Consider the following 5830-nt stretch of genomic DNA (forward strand, 5'->3'; position numbering starts at 1 on the left):
CTACGATTGCCAGTCGGTTCTTGAAGTCATACGCAATAATAGTTTTAGACTTATCCAAGTGGGAGACTGTTGGATTAATGTCTATTTCCATAACTATAATTGGTAAGACTTGACCCGGCCCGGCATGGTCCATTTGGGTTGCATGGAATCATGCATTTGGATAGACTATAATGAGAGAAATAACACTTAAGGTTGGTTAATATATTATAAGTTCTAATATATTAATAAGGTTATTTAATTAGTATTGATCAAGAATTAATTTGGAATTAATTTAGTGATCAAAAGGAGACTAATTAAATATATGGGTTGATTGTGTAAATCATTCATTCTTATATATGTGGGCTTGTGATCCAAGATTCCTTATGTTGGACTAAGTCCATGGCATGACCCATGGATAATCCATGGAGCATAAGGAATGGGTAAAGTTATGAGTTACATGATGTAACCCTAATAGCCACCATATAAAAGAATCCCATGGCTCAAGAAATCGTGCACTAGTGTGTGAATATGAGGGCTAGACGATTTCAAGGAGTGTTCCATTTCTCTCAATTCATTCCATGTGAATTTGGTGTTGTGTGAACCATTTGAGGTGTCACACTTGGGGCACTAGGCACTCAAGCTTCATGAAGACATTCTACATCAAAGAGGTATGTAATTCTAGCTTGATATATTCATATGAATTAGTGTTATTATGCTAGTTAGGATGAATACCTTGGAAAGTTCATATTTGTATGTACAATAGAGAAAACATAGATCCAAGGTATTTAGGGTTGCATGTACACTTAGGAGTGTTAGAATGCTCAAAACCCTTCACTTAAGTCATAAAGCTCCTGACTTTATGGCTTAGCATGACTTAATGGGACCCAAATCAAAACCCTAAGTCCCAGGCTTCACCAAAAGACTACCAAAACATGCATGAAAGGTTTATACTAATCAAGATCCGAACTTTATGACTCTATAACCCCAACAAAGGCCAAATATGAAGCTCTAAGGTTCTAGAGTAACATTTACTCACAATAACCACCACAAAGGGACCAAAATCATAACAAAGTGCCACGTAGCTAGATCTACAAGAAAGAGTTGTCAAGGTTGAGACTTTATACCTCCAGAAGTTAGATCTAGGTTCACAAGGCCTAGATCCAAAAGCTCCAAGTCAAGCAATGATTCTTCAAGAAGTTCCTTCTTCCTCATCAAGCACTAAAACACATATAAATCACTATGAATCTCTAAAATCACTCAAATACAGGATAAGGGTCGATTTCTAGGGTTTAGAGGGATGGAGTCCAAAGATATTAGGGTTAGGTTATGAGATAAGGAGCTTAAATAGGGTCAAAGACCCTAAAATAGGGTTTGTGCTTGATTAGAGTACGACCAACGTACATATGGTATGCCCAACGTACTCTGAGGAGCACTCGCGACCATCCTGGTCAGTAGCCCAGCATACGAAGAGGTACGCCCCACATACTGCTCTCTTCACTAATACGTCTCACGTAAACTTAGTGTATGCCTCGTGTACATACCCAGCTAAACCTTAAAACAACCAAACTTCCGAAGGCCATAACTTCTTTGTTATAAGCCCGTTTCCGAAAATCCTTATATCCACAGAAAGGTAATGAGAAGCTCTACACTTTTATTAACTCATACCATCCTTAAGACCTTTCAAACAAAAATCCAATTTCCACAAAAGCCCGAATTGGCACTTTACCGAAATACCCCTAGGCTCCAAAACACGAGCCGAACACCCGGATCATTTCAAAAACATCACTCCCACCCAAATGGGCATAGATCTCACCTTGTCAAAGGCCCTAATCCTTATGATGACCGATCTTCAGGCCACGACCTTGAATTAGGAATCGATTACGAACAGGGCGTTACATCAACGCTCTATTACCACTTTGTTCGTGTTCCTCAATTTTGTGTAGATTTTGATATGTGCTTTGGTAGCAACTTATATTCATTTCATTTGTGGAATTGTTTAGTGATTTTGTTCCAAAAAGATGATCCATATTCATTGATTTCTCAGGTCCTCATATACATTGACCTATGTACGGGTCAAAACCAACTCTTCTATTTTGCTCCTAGGTATAATCAAAGAATCAGATATTTAAGACTATTTCACAATAAAAGATATATGATGTCATTTCTCTAGAAAAAAAAATTGAGGTTTGTCCTACAAAATTATTGTTTGCTGTGAAATTGTTTGACAAAAATCATGAATGTTTTTCAAGATTTCTTTTATAGGAATCTATATGAGCATTTTTATAGAAAAAAATAGCTTATAAACGATGTGATTTAAAATTATTTTATCTTTTAAAATCATAGATTTGACCATAAAATGCAAAAAATCTAACCTAATAAATGAAAAACATTTTTTCCAAATGTCATGTTCTCATTGAATTTGATACATGTCATTTTCTTGAAATTTTAGATTAATTATTATTCCATATGTCATTTTCTTGTGTGTTTCATTTTCATTTAATGTCTCATATATATATATATATATATATATATATATATATATATATATATATATATATATATATATATACACTTGCCGTTTACCCGCGCCAAGCGTCAGATGTAATTTTTTTTTTACTTTCAAAAATTAGTTTCTACAGACAATTAGTTCTTTTGTGCAAATAAGTTCACTACATCTAAACAATTATCAATAAGAATCATTTTAGTAGAAACGAAATCAACAAGAATTAACATGAAAGCTTGGGATTCTTTAGAAATGTACATAAACACATGAATGATTGTGAATTATTAATCGTGTAACACTTTTTTTATGCACCACATTTGATGTGTAGAGTGAATTCACTGTTGTTGAATCATTCATCTGAGTTCATTAATACTTTTGTATTGACACGTGATATCCTCCGGATAGTACCATATAAAGTTAGTCATGTGAGAAAACTGATTTTGAAAGATATCTACCTACAGTTGGAATTGTTTGTCCCTTGACTGTCATCACAAAACATAATCGAGTTGGAAATTGTTTCCTATTTAGCTTAAAATAGAAGATGTCATCTTCAGGCCAACATAGAAGAATTATTGACAAAATACCCTCTTTCCAACATGGTGACCAAGAGTTATGTCAGTTAAAATTTACATTGTTTCTGGAGTTCAAAAGAAAAGTATATTGTACAAAGTAGTCGAAGTATCTCGGTTTTTGGAAACGTTTCGAAGAACATGAAATTAATTCATTGATCAATGCTATTGGTGAATCACAATGGATGCTACGGGAATTGAATGCGTGGGGCGGTGAATAGTTTTCTTTTTGCGTGTAATTTTCTTTCGGAAAATAGTTTCAAAATGTTATATTGCAAAGGATATACAATCCTTGTAGTTTCCTTTTAAGCAATTTTTGATGTGTTCCTTAATATTTTCGAACGTCTACGGTACATGTAGTTTCTATTTAGACAATTTTTGATATGTTACTTATTCTTTTCTAACAATTTATTTTAGTCATTTGACGTTTTGTATATAAATGATAACTATTTAACTAATTTATAAATAAATGAGTAATCTAACACTTTTAATAGAACATTGAAATTTAATCTAGAATATAACATTTAGTATTTTGGATCGACTAAAATTAGAACATTAAAATTTTTTGATAGTCCTAAAATACAACTTTTTGTGTTTAAATTTGTGTTTTTAAACGAATTGATGCAAATTTAGTTGATTATTAATTAATAAAGTTTGTTTATAAAACGTTAATAAAAATAAAAGTAATGGCAATATTATATATGATAGTAATACTAATATATTACGAAATTCGGATATATCTATTATTAAAAGTAGTTAATCTAAAAATTAAACCAATAAATACTTTTTTTAGTCCGATAGTCTTGTACCTGAGAAAATTCTGATAAAAATAAATAAAATATCTACTCAAAATCTAGAAGCATATGTGTATTCTAAAATATAATCTAATCTTTCATACAACTTCAAATATATTATTCTTCATAGGAGTAAAACATTCCAACATCAAAAATAAATGTGTCGAATGAACACCAAAACTCAATTTAGAAAATTATCCAACTCATGCTCACACCTTAAATATGTTGTTTACCTACCATTTAAAGAAAAAAACTCATTTATAAAAGAATCACAAAGTGAGAGTCAATATTGGATCACTGCACCATTTAGTCCAACTCAAACCTCATCTTTTATCCGTCTTCTAAATCCAAAAAAAGAGTTGAATTTCATTTGTTGTTTTCCTTGGAAATTTGGACCCTTCAAATATAAGGGCATGTGCAATTTGCACTCCTTCATGGTAGGGTCAGCCTTCCAAGATCACATAACATCATTTTCTTCCATCGCTTTCCTCCAAGTTCTTTAAGAAAATTCAACCTCAAATATCAAATATTAGAGTTACAACAACACCTAAAATGTAGATGAAAACAGAGAACTAATTAGAATGTATGAAGAACCAAGCACTTAAAATCAACTTTAACCCCCTTGGGGATAAAGGTGTCAAACCAGTAGCAATGATTATAAGTTTATTACTTTTCCATATTTAACCTTTTCTGATCATGCCAATGAGCAGGCCTGCAAAAAAGTAATTTTAAGGTTAAAACCGGAATGATTTTCAAGAAACAAGTTCACAAGAATATGTAAGCATCGCAAATTCACAACAACAAACCAATTAACACTACTATGATCCCTCCTTGTATCAAATCAAAACTTTTTGCTAAGTAAAACAACTTCGAAAAATTCAAATTTTAAAAAATATATAGAATCACAAGAAAACTTAATGAAGTCAAGATTGAAAATTGCAAATCGAAAACATAAAATAAAATAAAAAAGCTGGAACCATGATAAAACCCTCTTAATCCTATTTTACTTCCCTTCCCCACAACAGGATAATCAGATCCGAGAAATAAAAAATGTTACAATAAACCTGCTGACAGCACATGTTGGTGCTGCTTATTGCCTGGTAAGTCTACCATTTTCAACTTTTTAATCAGTTTTAGCGAAAAGTCTATAATATATTACTCTGTTCCCGATGCAGAGCATTCCACATCCATTCAGCGGTTGTTTTTACCGAAAATGGATTTTGGCATGGTCATTGAATATGAATATGGGGAGATACATATATAATGGAAATGAATTGAATAGGCCTATGTTTATACTAGAAATGACAGTGAGAGAAGAGTATCAATGACAATTATAGTATACTGCCACCCGTGTTACTTCATCTCTCTCTCTCTCTCTCTCTCTCTCTCTCTCTCTCTCTCTCTCTCTCTCTCTCTCTCTCTCTCTCTCTCTCATACGTACACACTATTTCTTAACAATTAAATGAACTTTCCAAGCTTAAACAATAAAGTAAAAATGATTACTCTATAATTACTTTATGAAAGAGTTAGAGAAAAAGACTAACCAGTGCTCTCTTTGAGAACCCTTAACACCTGAAGGCCATTCTTGAATGTACAAACTTCTAAAAATGCTACAGGGGGTTAAATATATTTCTTTCAGGTTATTTCCCATTATGAGCAACTGAAAAAATCTTATATAACCTATCTTATTATATTTTAATCTCATTAACAAGATGTATAAAATAATTAAGATAAATATTAATACTTATCAGAAAAATGTTTAAAATAATCTTCTGACCAGAATGGGTAACAAAGTAGGAAGACAATGAATGAGAATGTGGAAAGTGAGGTCATGCAACTAACCCAATCGCTTTTCTTGAGGTATCTTCGAATTTGACACCGTGTAAATGAAATTATTCTAGCAAACAGTCATACTAAGCACAATTACTCATAAACTTAACATGATCATGATTAAAACAACTTGTAAACTTGAATTTAAAAAAATG

At 32.2% G+C, this 5830-nt stretch overlaps 1 long non-coding RNA gene across 1 annotated transcript; it reads right to left on the reverse strand.

Moving 5' to 3' along the window:
• Positions 1-4058: 4058 nt before the first annotated feature.
• Positions 4059-5464, reverse strand: LOC145100142 (uncharacterized). Its single transcript, XR_013704847.1, has 3 exons — positions 5390-5464; positions 4516-4557; positions 4059-4392 (listed from the first exon to the last, which is right to left on the reverse strand). It is a non-coding gene; the product is annotated as an uncharacterized LOC145100142 (long non-coding RNA).
• Between the last annotated feature and the right edge of the window lie 366 nt (positions 5465-5830).

Source organism: Lactuca serriola, chromosome 4 (assembly GCF_051521515.1).
Source record: "Lactuca serriola cultivar US96UC23 chromosome 4, Lser_US96UC23_V15, whole genome shotgun sequence".
NCBI classification, from domain to species: domain Eukaryota; kingdom Viridiplantae; phylum Streptophyta; class Magnoliopsida; order Asterales; family Asteraceae; genus Lactuca; species Lactuca serriola.